The following is a 17063-nucleotide window of genomic DNA, read 5'->3' as shown; positions in this document are numbered from 1 at the left end:
AGTAGCATACGTAAGTTTAAAAAAAATACAAGACCTATTGCATTGCAAATGCTTGTTTACTTTGTTTTCTTTTCACTTCTATCCAAAAACAATAACAAGAAAAAAAATTAAAAGGAGAGCGCCGCCTGTGTAATTAAGCCAAATACAAAGTGTACAGAACTGCCACCATACAATGCATCCACTGCAACTGTGCATTAACTAACAGTAATCAATTGGTGATGTTGAGAATGCTAGAAAGTCAAAAAGTTTGGCACAACTAGTCCTTGGGATCATCTGGACTATTGTTTGTTAGTATACCGGGGTGTATGGCAGAGGCCGGGGGAGCACTTTTAGTCAGGGTGCAAAACCTATCACCCAATAGTGTAACTTGTGCATGGTGTGCTGTAAACCTCAAATACATTTTTAAAAATTCAAGTGCATCCTTCGCTGCTGTGCTACATCTGCACAAGATCCGGCCCACATTCACAAAGGCCCTATCGCTGACAATGCTGTTTCTCTCCGAAGTTGTGCCTCACACCAGTGCAACTTTTCATTATCAGCTCACAACAACAGAAAGTATATGACCTTCCTTCAGTAGCCGGTTGCCTATTTAGCTTTATGGCAGATGAGCATTTCGAGAATATGGTAATAAAGCCTCACTCACCGTAACAACGTAGGATGGGCTGTAATTTCAGAGCGCTAATGGGTTACAAACAATATTATGACGGGGAACGATTGATCCAATAAAGGCCTGCAGTATTATTAAAAATGACTTAATATAGATCACCGTTAACCCATGCACACACAGTTGTCATCCAAACTATTTCCAAATCTATTAACGACTAGCGGTAACAAGTCCCTGCCGGGCCGCCGCGCTGCCCGCGACGACCCGGAAGCGGTTGGGAAGCCGGCCAATCCCAGCGCGGCCCCAACCGGAAGTCCCGCCCCATCGCGGCGAGAGACAGAGAGAGCTACCCGAGGAGCCACGAAGGCTCCGCATTGAGTCCCGGTCCCGAGATGGGGGACCGGGTGAAGAGCGGGCGGGCGCATGGGGAAGGCGGGGCTCTCATGTGGTGAGAGAGCCCCGCAAAGCGCTACCGCCGCCCGAGATGCTGATCCGCCGCCGAGCACCGCCAGAACAGGTAAGTGTGTTGAGTGAGAGGAGGGGTGAGTGGGGGTGGGGTGTACGCGTGTGTGTGTGTCTGTTTGAGTGTGTTTGTGCGTGCGTCTGTCTGTCTGTGTGCGCGTGTGTATGTTTAAGGGGGGGTGCGTGTGTGTATATGCAGTGTGTGTATGGCTTTCTTTGTGCGCATGCGTGAGTGACGACGTGCGCGCTCACGAGGTCGAATCTCGGCCTGCAAATGCGCGTGGCACTTTGCTGTCCTCATTCCCAGAAAAGTAACAACATAAGTTGTCTCGCTAGACGCAAAAGCTTCGCTTTTGCTTACGTCTAGCGAGACCTAAAAAGGATACCGCCTACGGCCAAGGCACCTCCCAGGGCCAAGGGTTCTCCATTAGCCATGAGCTCCATCAAGGACAGGCATACATCACCCCTGCGTGCCCTGAGGCTGATGTTGGAGAAGGAATGTGAAACACATGTACCAGCGGTGGAGTCCCCCCAGACCTCTACTCCAATCCACACCCCGCAGAAGCAGAGGAAGGAGTACACTGTTGTTGCATCACCCATTACACATGATGCAGAGGGCAGAAGGCAGGGCCACAGCAAACGTCAAGCAGGGTCCAGCACGTCCCCAGAGAGCAGACCCACACAATCACATGATCCACCTTTGATGGGTGATGTTTCTGATGAGGCCACACCACTTACCAGTCCAGTCATGTCCACTGTGCCCTTCCATATCCCAAAGAAACGGAGACACACACCAGTGACACCTGCCCACCCCAATGTCGCTCCAGTACAGCTGTCCCCAGCTCCCAGAGCCACCCTGCCTCCTGGACCATACAGGTCTGTGGCTCATCATTTCAGTGGTCCTAGTGGGTCAGCTGCAGTTCACTCTCATGTGTCATATAGTGGCACTGTGTCTGTTGTTCGCTGTCATGCCTCATGTAGTAGCACTGTGTCAGTTGTGCCCTCTCCTGTTTCAGGTACTGCCAATGTGTGTGTCCGCCACTCTCATGTCTCAGATGCTGGCATGGTATTTGTTGGTCACTGTACAGGGACATGTCCTGGCAGTGTGTCTGGGTCTATGGCTCATGTGTCAGTCACTAGAGCTGTGGCTGTGTCTCACACTCCTGTTTCAGGTGCTGGCAGTGTGTCTGGGTCTATGGCTCATGTGTCAGTCACTAGAGCTATGGCTGTATCTCCCAATCCGGTATCAGATCCTGCCACTGTGTCCGAGGCTACTAGGTCGAGCAGTCCACCAGATTCTGTGCTGTGAGGTGTAGCTCCCATCACTCACATGTCATTGTACTTGGTGTGTAGATAGTCCATTGTAACCACCCTTGCATTATTAATGTCCATGGGATGGGGCGCTTGACACACGTCCTTGTGCTGCCTCAGATGTACCTGTTCTGTTAGGAACACTGCCCTGTTGCTGTTATGATTCTGCATTGTGCCCTCTCATGTGCTGCCTCTGATGTACCTGTTCTGTTATGAACACTGCCCTGTTGCTGTTAGGATGCTGCATTGTGCCCTCTCATGTGCTGCCTCAGATGTACCTTCTCTGTGCCTTGCCATGGACTGTTGATGCACTTAGCCCCTCTCATGTGCTGCCTCAGATGTACCTGCTCTGTGCCATGGACTGTTGATGCTCTGTGCCCCTCTCATGTGCTGCCTCAGATGTACCTGCTCTGTGCCATGGACTGTTGATGCACTTAACCCCTCTCATGTGTTTCCACTGATGTACCTGCTCTGTGCCATGGACTGTTGATGCACTTAATCCCTCATGTGCTGCCTCAGATGTACCTGCTCTGTGCCTTGCCATGGACTGTTGATGCTCTGTGCCCCTCTCATGTGCTGCCTCAGATGTACCTGCTCTGTGTCATGGACTGTTGATGGTTTGTGCCCCTCTCATGTGCTGCCTCTGATGTACCTGCTCTGTGCCTTGCCATGGACTGTTGATGCTCGGTGCCCCTCTCATGTGCTGCCTCAGATGTACCTGCTCTGTGCCTTGCCATGGACTGTTGATGCTCGGTGCCCCTCTCATGTGCTGCCTCTGATGTACCTGCTCTGTGCCATGGACTGTTGATGCAATTAACCCCTCTCATGTGCTGCCTCTGATGTACCTGTTCTGTTATGCACACTGCACTGATGCTGTTCGGATGCTGCATTGTGCCCTCTCATGTGCTGCCTCTGATGTACCTGCTCTGTGCCTTGCCATGGACTGTTGATGCACTTAGCCCCTCTCATGTGCTGCCTCTGATGTACCTGCTCTGTGCCATGGACTGTTGATGCACTTAACCCCTCTCATGTGCTGCCTAAGATGTACCTGCTCTGTTAGGAACACTGCTCTGTTGCTGTTATGATACTGCGTTGCACTTGTTATTTTTAAAATTTGACTGTTTTAAAATTGATTATCGCTTTTAAAATACCCTGCACCTACCCTGCTGGAATGTTTTTAAGTTGATTTAAGAATTTATAAACATAAGTGGGGAACTTACTAAATTAACAGCGCCTGACAGGGCTACCGCGTCCTGCTCATTATTCAAGTCTGCCCGCCCCGGTCCGACTCGGTAACCTATACCGTTGAGCGGAGGGCGGGGCAGACAAGAGCAGGACACACCCAGGGAGGCGAGCGGTTAGCGCTCCAGCTCTCCACTAGACAGGGTTATAAAGCCCTCGTCGGCCTAGCGCGCAGCGGTTGCGCGCAGTGGGGGCGCCGTAGCCTGCGTCGAAGACCAGCCAAAGACCTGCCCGTCTGCGCCCGTCCGCGACAGGACGTGGCCGGGGTCCGGTAGCCATGACGACTCCTTCAGTTCCCCGACTAAGGTACACATCTCAAGAATTACTGAATATAGGTTATTATTCAGCGGGGGAGTGCCCCGAAATGATGGAGGACAATATAGAGGGTCCATTTACCTGTCATCATTGCAAAATGCAATTTAACAAACTCACAGGTCCAATATACACCCCCACGCAAGGCCCTAGAAAAGATCCATCGGTGGAAAAAACTACACCTGATGTATCTACTGCTATAAATAAGACTAATAGGAAAAACGTCCTTAACAATATAAACTTGCTTTGTAATATTAGGTCATTACCAAAACATGCCGTTGAAGTATGGGATCTGATTTCTGATAAAGAACCGGACCTATGCTTCCTAACGGAAACCTGGCTCAAACCCCATTTAATTCCCGTTATAACGATGGGAATTCCAATGGGCTACAAAATTGCCAGGGTGGACCGTCCCTTGAAAATAGGAGGAGGTATAGCGATAGTACATAAGCAGGACATCAATGTAAAATATTGGACAAAATATGCAGCCCTGAGTTGGAACTTATGATCTTCAATCTCCAATTCTCAAATAAAACTAGCAGAAAGGGAGCACTTGTATACCGCCCCCCTGGCCCATGTTCTAACACATCTGTTGTATTGATGGAAGCACTGGCACCTCATATATACGAAAACTCAGATTTTCTCCTATTAGGTGACTTTAACATTCATAGTGAGTTAGATAATAATTCGGAGACGAAGACTTTTATTACAGACCTTCACTCACTGGGTTTAAGACAGGTCAATAACGGGCCCACCCACAAGGCAGGACATACGTTAGACCTAATTCTTACGAACTCTCTTCAAATTGAATGTTCTCTCCCTTACCAAGTAGAATGGACAGACCATTATGTTTTAGAATTCTTAACTCCCCCCCCCCCCCCCCCCTCCTGCCCTGCATGGCCAAAAACATCCCGTTTTACCCAGTAAAAGAAGACCCTGGCATAGACTAACCCAAGAAAACTTTCGTAAAGCATACATATCACCCAATTTGATTGGGAGTGAGAATATTGACAAAGCCCTACATGACTATGAAGAGACGCTGCTTAATACAATAAATACGATCATTCCTCTAAAAAATTTAAAACCCAAACCTGCTGCTAAACAAGAGATCTGGTTTTCTGAAAATCTAAGACTTCCTAAACAAGCTACATGGAAGCTTGAAAAGAAATGGAGGGCTTCACGTTTAGACAGCGACAAACAACTATATAAAGAGTCACTGAGAGTATATCATAAGGATATCCGCTTGGCGCGGAAAAATCATATAGCCTCACAGCTATTGGAGGCCGGTAACAATTCCAGGACACTATATCAAATTCTACTGACCTTCACTAAACCCATAGCCTGTGAGAGTCAAGAAGTGGCCTCACAACAATTATGTGACGACATCTCCCACTTCTTTACTCAAAAAAATTAACGTCATATATGATAAAATTTTACTCTCCAATTCCATATGTAGAAAGGACAGTAAACCCACCGCAAATTCTGATATACCACTCTCTCTTGAGCACTCCCTCTCTGCATTCCCCCCTATCCAGAATGAGGAAATACTGGCATTTACGTCCCAAATAAAGAGTGGCTCCCCCACAGATATCATCCCTGCACGGGTCATGCCTACTCTAGCTATAGAGCTGGGACCTACTATCCAGAGATTAATAAACATCTCATTAAGCACGGGGCATGTCCCACGTGGATGGAAAAAGGCATTGGTCAAACCGCTCCGGAAAAATACCACCATTTCCTGGAACGAGTTAAGTAATCTTAGACCAATATCCCTACTCCCCTTTCTGGGTAAAATCACAGAAAAACATGTAAATAAACATCTGTCGAGATATATTGAATCCGCAGGAATGTTGGACCTTTCACAATCCGGCTTTAGGCCCAAACATAGCACGGAAACCGCTCTAATGTCAGTCACAGACGATCTGCGTATGTACCAGGACAGGGGCTTCTCCGTTGTCCTGGTGCTGCTAGATCTATCTGCGGCGTTTGACACTGTATCCCACTACATCCTCATGGCCAGGCTAAAGAACATCGGCCTGAAACATCAAGCCCTTGCATGGTTACGTAGTTTTCTAACGAACCGGACCCAGCAAGTAACCATGGGGAGTTTTCGGTCAGAGGAAGTTGAGATCTCCAAGGGGGTGCCACAGGGCTCATGCTTGAGCCCAACTTTGTTCAACATATATGTGGCACCCCTGGCTAACATCTTAAGAGCATATGAATTTATTCCAATATCCTATGCGGATGATACTCAACTCCTCTTTCCTTTTAAAACCCTCACTCCCGAGGTTAAGAACTCCTTCTCCCTGGGGATGAAAGCAGTGGCTTGCTGGATGTCTTCCAACTTTTTACAATGTAACGTTGGAAAGACGGAGGTCATGTTGTTTGGGGAGGCAAAACGACTCTGGACTCCGGACTGGTGGCCACAAGATCTTGGCCCAGTACCGGAGCCGAAAATGACTGTTAAAAATATGGGGGTCCGTCTAGACCAAGAACTCAGCCTCAAACAACATGCCAACCAGGTGGTGGGATCCTGCTTCCATATAATTGGCATGTTACGGAAAATCTTCCCCCTACTACCAGACGGGAGTAGAAGGATGCTAGTACAGGCCTTAGTGATGAGTCGTTTGGACTATTGTAACGGTCTATTGCTGTCTGCCAATGAGGAAGTCATGACAAGACTGCAGGTGGTCCAGAACACGGCTGCCCGGTTGGTCTTGAATGTTCCCCCCCGCACACCTTCAAAGCCCCTACTAATAAAACTTCATTGGCTACCTGTTAGACAGAGGGCCATATTCAAGGTATGCTGTACCATACATAAGAGTCTGAATGGTATGGGACCTGCATATCTGGCAAACAAATTTGTTCCTTATAAACCCTCCCGCACACTTCGTTCAAGTGAACAAGGTCTTCTACAGGTGCCTAGAGCCAAGAAGGCAAGACAGGGTAGCAAAGCCCTCTCAATAGCGGGCCCGTCCCTCCGGAACAGTCTCCCTAACACCCTTAGGCTCTGTAAGGACCATCTTCCTTTTAGGAAAATGTTACAAATACTCCTATTCAGCTCCTAGACAGCTAGCGTGCTCCGATCTCAATGAGGTATAAGCCAAAAGCGCGGAGATACTCCTCCGGGAGTCGATGCCAGCGCGATGCAAGCCCGTAAATAAATAAATAAATAAATTGTGCCCTCTCCTGTGCTGCCTCTGATGTACCTGTTCTGGTATGAACACTGCCCTGTTGCTGTTAGGATGCTGCATTGTGCCCTCTCATGTGCTGCCTCTGATGTACCCGCTCTGTTAGGAACACTGTACTGTTGCTGTTATGATACTGCATTGTGCCTTCTCATGTGCTGCCTCAGATGTACCTGCTCTGTGCCATGGACTGTTGATGCACTTAACCCCTCTCATGTGCTGCCTCAGATGTACCTGCTCTGTGCCATGGACTGTTGATGGTCTGTGCCCCTCTCATGTGCTGCCTCAGATGTACCTGCTCTGTGCCTTGCCATGGACTGTTGATGCACTTAGCCCCTCTCATGTGCTGCCTCTGATGTACCTGCTCTGTTAGGAACACTGCCCTGTTGCTGTTATGATACTGCATTGTGCTACCTCAGATGTGTAGTGGTTTCTCAGTGTCATTCCTGGTTGTCTCCTTGCATTGTTGATATATTGGTGCTATCGTAAGTGCTGTTTCCTCAACATGAACCTACCCCTCCCCACGTCACAACCCCGGCAGGTACTCCCCTTCAGACAGTGATTAGTGTGTTTGCGTACCTGCGGCGTTGTCGGCGACGGTCCATGATTTGCTGGTGGTGGAGCACGAAGAGGATCGGAAATGCGTGCAGAGCTGGGTCCATGACGGCGATCTGCCTGTGGTGGGTATCTCTCTGCAATGTTTGGCCTCTCCGCTGTGGTGAATCCGCCGTGTTCAGGCTGGTGGTTTTTCCGCTGCGATTTGCTGTGTCTTTTCCGCCATCGTGATTACGTGGACGGTCGGAGACGTAATTCCGTACGGCGGTGTCTCTGGTTGGTTACGTTCGCTGCGGGGTCGGGTGTATTTACGCTGCGGTGCTTGTTCTTCCGCAGCGTACGGAAATTTGACAGTGCTTCCCATCCTAATATGGCGGACAGACTGGCCGCGGCTGGCGGACTGAAAAAAGGCATTTTCCACCTACTCCAGGCCGGCGGTCGTCCTTCCGTCCGCCATCCTAATCGACCCCATAATTTCTTAGGCAAATGACCTCACTGCAAAGTGGCTTCCATTTACCACCCGCTATTCTGCCCCCGGGGATTCCAAACAAACATAGAACAATACAAACGTTTTTGGTTAATACATAAAAATCAATTTAAAATCAAATACTCAATATGCGACTAACTACCTATCTTAACTAAACCCTAACCACTACTCTGCTACCAAAAGAATACTGATAGAGCGCGGGTTCCCCTGCTCGTTTTTCCATACTCACCTGGGCCCATAAAAACATACACACTTTGAACAGGTAACCCTTCGCTAAAGCAGGATTTTAATTAACCTTTTAGGACCTATACCATTGACTTACCAATCCTAGTCACCGGTACCTAGAGTCCTAAGGCATCAAGGGAGTTAGCATAACAGGCAGTAAATAAACATTTGCAATCAAAATGAAATCAAAATGAGTCACAAATGAACATAGTTCAAAAACATCCATACAGCAGAGATAGAAATTACCCTAATGTAACAAGTGGAAATGGAACGTTAGTGTCAAGTGTTGCACATAATAGCACATTGAGCCAGTATACTTGGCTAAAACCCGATAAGATTTAAACGTAAGGAGGTTTGGAGTTTCACCCGCAATGGACTCTTATCATGAGTTGTGGGATATGGAAAATCACAATCAAATTGAATCAACCACGTTAGCCAAAATAAGCCCCAATTTAATTACAGTTTTATAGAGGATTTGGTAATTCTCTCCTAAAGGACAGTTTGAGAAAATTGGTGCTAATTACACATTTCGAAGTACAATTGTCAGACCATTAATATAAATGAAAACTGGATAGCAATAATAAAACCTTCCTAGGTCAGGTTTGGAGTTTGTACTTTAAGGGATAAGAGGGTAAATATATTTGACATGACCAAATAGTACATTTAATAAATGTTTTACAAGCATATTGATTTCAAAGTCATAGGTTCTGATGGAGCACTCATGAAATATGGGAGTTCATGGTGTGCCTAGCAAGTCTGGCCTACCACCTCAGTGTTTCTAGTTTACCTCCACCAAAAAACAAGGAGAAAATGGAGGGAAAAGCATGCATTTCCATATCCAGTTTACATATCAAATGTCCAGAGCGCTGTAAGGGGTATATACATTTTAGAAACCGCACATTCAAGGGGCATATTAATTGTTATAGCGTTTTTCTTTACTTCTGTTTTCCACTTACTTTAATTTTTTCATCTGCACCTTCCGAATCTACTACACAAAGCTCACAATCTCAAGCTGTAGAAAGCAGAGTTACTCATGTTACAGGCTTGTAAAGCAGAGCTGTATATTTTGCAGACCTATATAATTCATAGACCCAAACAATCATACAACAGAGCTACTGCTTAGGTTACAGACCCTTACATGTGAGGCCAGTACACATATTACACCAATGATGCAAGCTACAGTCTCAAAAAGAAGTTATGATTATCAATCTAATATAAGTTGTAAATATATATTTAGATAATAACCCTTACATTGAGATACCGTATTTTAGGTTTACATCTGTAACCAAGGAATTAAAAAATCATATATTGACGCATAAAGTCTACAGGCACATTCTTTTCTTCTGTGGTTGCTGTAATACAAACACCAGTAATATCTTAATGATTTAAAGAACGAAGAATAGTGGTCCAAATGGGAGAAATATGTATCCAGTCCAGTCCGATTGCCTATTCGATTGATTTTATGATTAGTTTGAGTTTGTTAAGTTATGTATTAAGTAATTCACCAAGGGATACATTTTGCGCATCCACAAGGTACAGGTCTGTTCCGCACATTTATGTATTCTTTAAAAACAACACCAAAAGAAAATAGTAAGCCAAGTCTGGGTACTGTTCATTTAATAACAGAGTGGCAGGGTAGGAGGAAGCTAACGAGAGTTTGCAAAGTGTCCCAGTAAAGAATGTTCAATACCACATGGATAACTTTTTTTAAATGGTAGCTGCAGTGTCGGGGGATCGCACATCCACTACCAGTATGGGTATTTCTGTCCCAAACAAATTGAATGTCCAAACATATGAAACTATTTAAAGGAGCTTAAAACAGTGTGGCACACCCTGCCACCATTCGGTGTAGATCAGATTGAACAAATACAATCCAGAAACATAAATATTATTTAACACTGGAGCATACTCAAGTACTGTAATTTGTTGACAAAGTATTATCAAAGAGGCAGTCCATTCATTTGTCATTTGGTTCCTTTTATTTTCTTTGCTGTGGCTGTTGACGACACTCTGAAAAACACATTTGGCACCTAACACATGTTTTGTCTAGCAAGACTTTTTCAAGGCTGCAACATATGTAAAATTTACAATTGTAGTGAATCTGTCCCATAATAAAAAACAACACAATATATTCTACTCCTGTCAATGCTACAAAATCAAAGTAAACTCAAAAATAGATAAGACTTTGATTCAAGATCAAACATAATAATAAGAATTGTGAAAAAGTATATGGATGTATGAAACGTAAAACACCAAAGGGACCTCCGTAAACACACTACAGAAAATAAGTACTTGACCTCCGTTACATGCATTTGTCTGTTTGCCATTTGAGCGCATTGCTATTGTACAGAGCTACAAGTACCAAAGGGCCAAATCCTGGACAATGAAGAGACGTAAATCTTAGTATAATTTTATTGTGAGTTGTATCATAAAAAAACAAGATACCTAAAGTAATACCGAAGACACACAGTCACAGTGAAATACAATATAGTCCTATCAACCATAGTGCTTCCCTGTCCCTAGTAAAATGGACAAAAGAAACCAAGTCAACAAAAATTCAAATAAACAATATAAATCCATCTCCAAAAGGGAGACATTAAAAAAGTAATGAAAACCTTACCCTAAAGTATAATTAGTATACAAGAGACTGTGCAGTGTAAAAGCAAATCAAGTGCTGTTCATCAATATACAAAGAATCCAATCGAACAAGCCCACAATTAGGCAAGCTGCATGTTTGTAGTCTTGATAGGCTAAAAAAGACAAACAAAAAATGGATTCATGGAAAAAGCAGCAAATATATAAAAAAAACTGTCAGAAGAAAGGTAAAATCCAATGTAGACTGCCCAGCAATGTAAGAAATCCAAATTAGTGTAAAGCATCTTTGGTGCGTGCGAGTAAAGATTCTATAAGAGCATGATTCTGAAAAACAAAAGTAGGACCACAACGGGAACGGTACCAAGCTCCCCAGCTGTGCCACCATTTGTGCCGCCATTCTGACATGGTGGAGTAAGGCAAAGAGGTGAATGGGAAAACATGAAGTGCTATCAGGCAGTAGCCAAATATAACAAAAACCACTACAAATTATGTACTTGCCTGCGACATTTGGATAGCATTACGATGTCATGTGTGAACCACGGGCAGCTCAGAGTACTAGAATCTCTGCAGGTGGGCTACTCTGCTCTCTGAGCAGGCCAAGGGAGGAGTGGTTTTCCCACTCCTGAGTGCGCAAAGACTGTTTGGTCGGCCCTCTCGGGCCTCCCAAACCAGTCATACGATCTTGGCCCTCCTCATGCAGGCTGCATTGCAGCCTGCATGGAGAATATGCACACCCCTCTAGACCCTGGCTGAGCGTCGTGTCACAGTGCTCCAGACCAATCGCAATGCTGCATGCAGGGTTGTGATTGGCTTAGGGGAGGGAGCCTGGCTGCCTGCTTCCTGTCTCTGTCGGAGGCAGGAGCAGCCAAAGGTAGGTTAACAGTTTTTTTATTATTATGAATCCTCCTTCCCGTGCGACCCTAATTCCCCCGCCCTCAAGCTATGGCGGCCACTACTGATGTGAACCCTTAAAGTTCAAGCTCATTTGGCTAGATAAATAAACAAAATTATCACAGTTGTGTGGAGGGGAAGCATTTTTTGTGGAAGGACACAACAGCTGCTTAATGAAAACATGTACTCCCAACTTGTGGGCAGAGCCAACGCCCCTCTCCTCGTGATTATCTGATTATTATCTGGAGACAGCAGCACTGTCAAACCAGACCATAAATATACATATATCATTTTGGCGAAACATGTTAACGGGCTCATCTGTAATGCTTACTATTACGGTTAATCAAATGTCGCTTCAGGAGGGGTAAGTGATAAAAGCGACATAGTCGGACTCAAAGAATCACAATTATATCAAAAGTGGTAGTAAACAGTCGGGCATTACTTCATGGACATTTAATTCCAGCTTCAAATGGCCTGGCTGTGGGCAGCAGTTACTGGATCATGTACTACGTGGTGTTCCACCCTTCAGTCCAGTTGTATTGGTCGTTTCAGCTCCAGTCTCAGATGCACACATTCTGCTGAAAACAGGGATGGCAATACTTGGGAGTGAGCAGCCCACTGCTAGGGAGGTGGTGGGCAGGGTCCATGAGCAGCCTGCCTGCAGGCCCTTCGTTATTTCCTTTCATGCTGTTTGACGGGACAGCTGACAGGCAGGTCAAGTAGGCCTGCGATTAGTGGACTAGACTTGCCGCAGTAGTATTGCAGAGTGCAGAAAATACTGGTCAAGGGTGCTGGTACCTGGCAGCAGCAGGTCCCAAGTGCAGGTGCCACCAGTGGCTCCATGTGTGAAAGACACAAGCACAAACAAGCTTCTAGATCAGGTCAGGAGGCAATGGTACTAGCTACAACTGTGCAGCTTATACCATTAGGTACTACAACACTATCCTGCACTGTAGAACACTCTGCAGGAGGCAACAAAGTCAGGTCAGAAGCTGATGATGCCTCAGCATGACATATGTCTAGGTGGCAACAGCAGTAAACTATATATGTATGCACCCCACATTGCTGTGCCAGCGAGAGCAAGAGTGGCTCTTCTGGTTGTGAATGATCAAATAGTCCACAGTTGCAGAGACAGACAGGGCCATGCCTGCACAGCCACTTGCCTTACCGTTTAGCCTCCACCCTCTGTCTTGTCATTTCTTTTCCTGGTTGAAGGGTGCCCTTGGCGGACATGAATGTAATAACATCCTCTCATGACATTCAGCTGAGCAAGTGAACCCCATTGTTTCCAGGGTATCTAAGAGGTCACCTACAAACAGTGGGTGCTTGCGATCTTTGAAAGTACTTGAGGTAAATACTGTCCGGAAATTTGACTAAGCGAGTAAGCCTAGCCTCCCTAGAAGATAAAATGATGTTCTTCCTTTTAGAACTTTTTGAAAATATTAGGCCAAACAGGTTTTTTATAGACCTAATCTAACATAAACTTCGAAAATACAATTAGTTCTGAAAGTGGATTACTTAAATATTCCAACACTTATATGGTGTGACAACCAAGGCTGACTCGCCTAATGGTGGTCAGAGTTCACTAGCCTCAAAGCATTTACACAAGATGGTGGCAAAGTGGTAAAATTCTTCAAGGAGCAAGTCTCTAATAAAGTCTACGGTGCTATATGTACTAAAGCCAGCCTGGAAGATGACTTTCACATAACCCATCATTGTCTTAGCATCTCTCATTGCTTCTCCATTTGTATTACTTGACATTTTGCCAACCTGCCCTTTTTAGAGAGACTCTTAGTCACTTCTTTTGACTGAAAAACCTGATATGAAAGTACAGAGCATAAAAAACAAAAAATACACAAATCTCTCATTCTAAGGCCAGAGGGAAGAATTACAGGTATAAGTAGTCATTATTACACGATTATTCGTTTCATATATATTTGTGTAAACATATTAGGTTTCTGCCCAAACATCAGCTTTTCAAACTAAAAGAATATGTGAATTCTACTATTTAACACAAGCTTTTAATTTTAGAACAGTACAATTTATTAGCCTGATAGATGAGCAGGTTTTTTAAATTTGTGAGGAAATACCAGCTTTTCAATTTTAATAAATGCTCGTATCGTGTCTACATATCAGTTTGCCATTTTCCTCAAATCACACGTACTGCTGCTGCACATGGAATGATTCTCTGTGCATCACATCTACCCCTACTGTATGCTATGGCAAACAAAATATGCCTGAAATTACAAACATTACTCCACGGCCAACATTATATCACAGTTTGGCAGTGAGCAATCACCTTCCACGCATACATGCACGTTTTAATTAGGTTCCTCGTCTGACAATAAAATGCTTTTGTACAGCGCTGAGTACTACAATTCTGCCACCTCTAATCACTGCCCATATCAGGTGGTATAGTTACTTAATTGATAGCTAGTTATTTTACTGACCTCAGAAGGATAGATGGCGTTGTCGACAGCCTGACATTACAACTTATGACTTTGAGTACTTTCACAGATGTCAGAGTGAGCATTTTATTCACTAAGTTACCTTTACAGCATTGCTACATTTTTAATATAACTCTATTTCTGATGCACGTCAGCAATATTGTATAGTTTGCTGTGACGGTGGACTTTTTGTTACTTTCCCCATTCTTATGTTTCATGAAGAAATGGGGTAAGACTTCTTTTACACAAAGTTCACGTATTTCTAATGTGAAATACAAAACTGGCAACCTGCTTAAAACAAGCATTTGCAATGCAATAGGTCTCGCAATTACGTGAGTTTGAGCTATTGCCATTGTATATGACAATGCTTTTTATTTTTGTTTTGGTTTTTCAAACATAAATAAAAGGCATGTTATTTACATCGGCAATAGCTTAAACTCGCGTAAATGCGAGACCTATTGCATTGCAAATGCTTGTTAAGAATGTTATTAATAAACACTAATATACCAAACAAAACATCATATCAAAGCAAGCAAGCTCGTGAGACTGCACAGAATAAGTAAGGAGTCAAGTCATATAGGGAGGGAGACAGTCGAAGAAGACACCCATCAAGTGTGAAAAGCAAATAGTATGTGAGGTCATGTCACATAAGGGCCAGGGGGGGTGGGGGGGGGTAGTTCCCAACTCAGGATGGTACAGGCGACGAAGACAGGGTAGATACAGGGGAAGAAAACGTGTGCGCTGAGGGATGTATGATGAGGTAATCGGATAGCTACGAGATCCAGTAGTCCTCATGGGCTGCATGAGAGGCACTCACCCCTGTGCATGCCAACATGTACCATTCCGGATGTCACATGGATAAGTGCATCATTATTGGCTTTCACATTAAGCAGAAAGGTCTGCCAACACTCCCCACCGGTGTGGGAAATCCCCTGCCTCGGGAGCCTCTAGAGGGTGTGAGCCTCGGCTTGAGTCTATGTCAATACGTCACGGAGCCAGAGCTGGAGATCAGGCGGGACAGGCGCCTTCCAGGACATGGCCACCTGGTGTCTGAACAAAACAAAGGCAAGGTCAATAAATCTGTGGGCCCCAAAATAAATCAAACAGCCTCCTGAGCACGCCCAAGCTCACCACCACCTGCAAGGAAAGCAGGAGAGCTGCAGTGGCGCTGACCTAAATGGCACTTCTCTGTAGCGACTTGTGCTGAGCCAGCAGTGCAGATAACCGTGTCTGCAGGCCAGCAGGACAGACGTCGATCATGAGGCAGTCTCCCTAACGTGCAGACATCCCCAGAGGCAGGGCCCACGCACAAGAGCAGCTGTCCCGCCTGGCCACCCAATTCTGTGGCTGCCCCGACTGGGGGTTATTGGCAAAGATGGCTGAACCCACAATTTAGGTGGGCGTCATGCGAGGCCGCAGCTCCACCAACACGGTCCAGCGCGGGTGAAGTGTCAGCCTGCTCCGTGTGCAGGCACACCCAGAAGAAGAGTTGTGCAGGGCCCACACACAAGAGCGGAAGCCCCACAGGGCTACACAATCTGGGGCTGGACCCTGCCAAGTCCTCGCAGGTTCCTGGATTGGGGGGCGCGAGCCCCGCAGGTTCCTGGGTGGGGGGAGCGAGCCCTTGCACGGTGTGACGCCCTGGCAGCATGCCCAGGAGCAGGCAGGCTGCACCGCCGCATGACTCTCCCAACGTTCACTGGCCCTTAGCTCTCACCAGCTGGGATATCACAGCTTCTCGTGACCGGGGCCTCAAAGCAGTGTCCCACCTCACAGGCCCCCCCCAGGGGCTCTGCAATGATGGCAGGGTCCGGACTCCATCTGGGAGCTGGGCGAGGTTGCAGCTGGGGCTGCCAACAGAGCCCAGCAGCGTGTGGATTGCCGGGCACCGCTCCACACAGCAGTTATCAGGGATGTAGCGTCGTGCTGTGGTATATAAATAAATAATACCGGATCTAGGTTTGACTGGACATAGCAATAACAGATAGCTCAATAAATAAGAGTCAAGATTCGAGGTAGTAGGAGTTTGCAGGTTTAATACAGCATAAAGGACAGGAACAGGACAACCTGCACAGGAATAGGATGGCAGCGCTGCCTGGGACAGGATTGGACTGGCGTAACATTTAATAACAGTACACAAGCATATATACTAAAACAGTTGCATTGCAATACATACAATAGGCGGAGCAGTGGGTGTGGTCAATAGCAGTCGCGAAAGATAAGGGTGAAAGTAGGTGTAACAGGAGGCGTATACATAGACATGTGATGTAAACGTAACAGAATATGTCACAAATGGGGCGGAAACATGGAGGGGGCTACCTAAGGAGCCGGGACCTCTAACCTAATGGTGCGCGCAAACTGACAATGACGTGTTACTAGGAGAAGCTGGGGCTATGAACTGTGTACTAGGAGCAGAGACTGAAGTCTGGAGAGTCAGGGCGACATGTACCTAAACCCTATCTAGTATCTAATGTTTAGAGGACATGTTGATATAAACTAAGAGTCAGGAGGGGAGAGGCTAACAGACTCTAAGACTGGAGCATGCATTATTCTACATGTAGTGCGTGTTGAGGAATATTAAATGACCATTAATACAGTATTTCTCTTACATGGAGACGTAAGGGCTAGACGATGACGGAAACTATTGATGCGATTCAGTAGCTTAGGAATGCAGAGAAGGAGGGCTGGACTGATAACTAGAATCATAACATACTCTTGGCAGACTCGTAGGCAGAGCCAGGCCG

Source organism: Lissotriton helveticus, chromosome 5_1, assembly GCF_964261635.1.
Source record: "Lissotriton helveticus chromosome 5_1, aLisHel1.1, whole genome shotgun sequence".
NCBI classification, from domain to species: Eukaryota; Metazoa; Chordata; class Amphibia; order Caudata; family Salamandridae; genus Lissotriton; species Lissotriton helveticus.
This window is presented reverse-complemented; position numbering follows the sequence as displayed.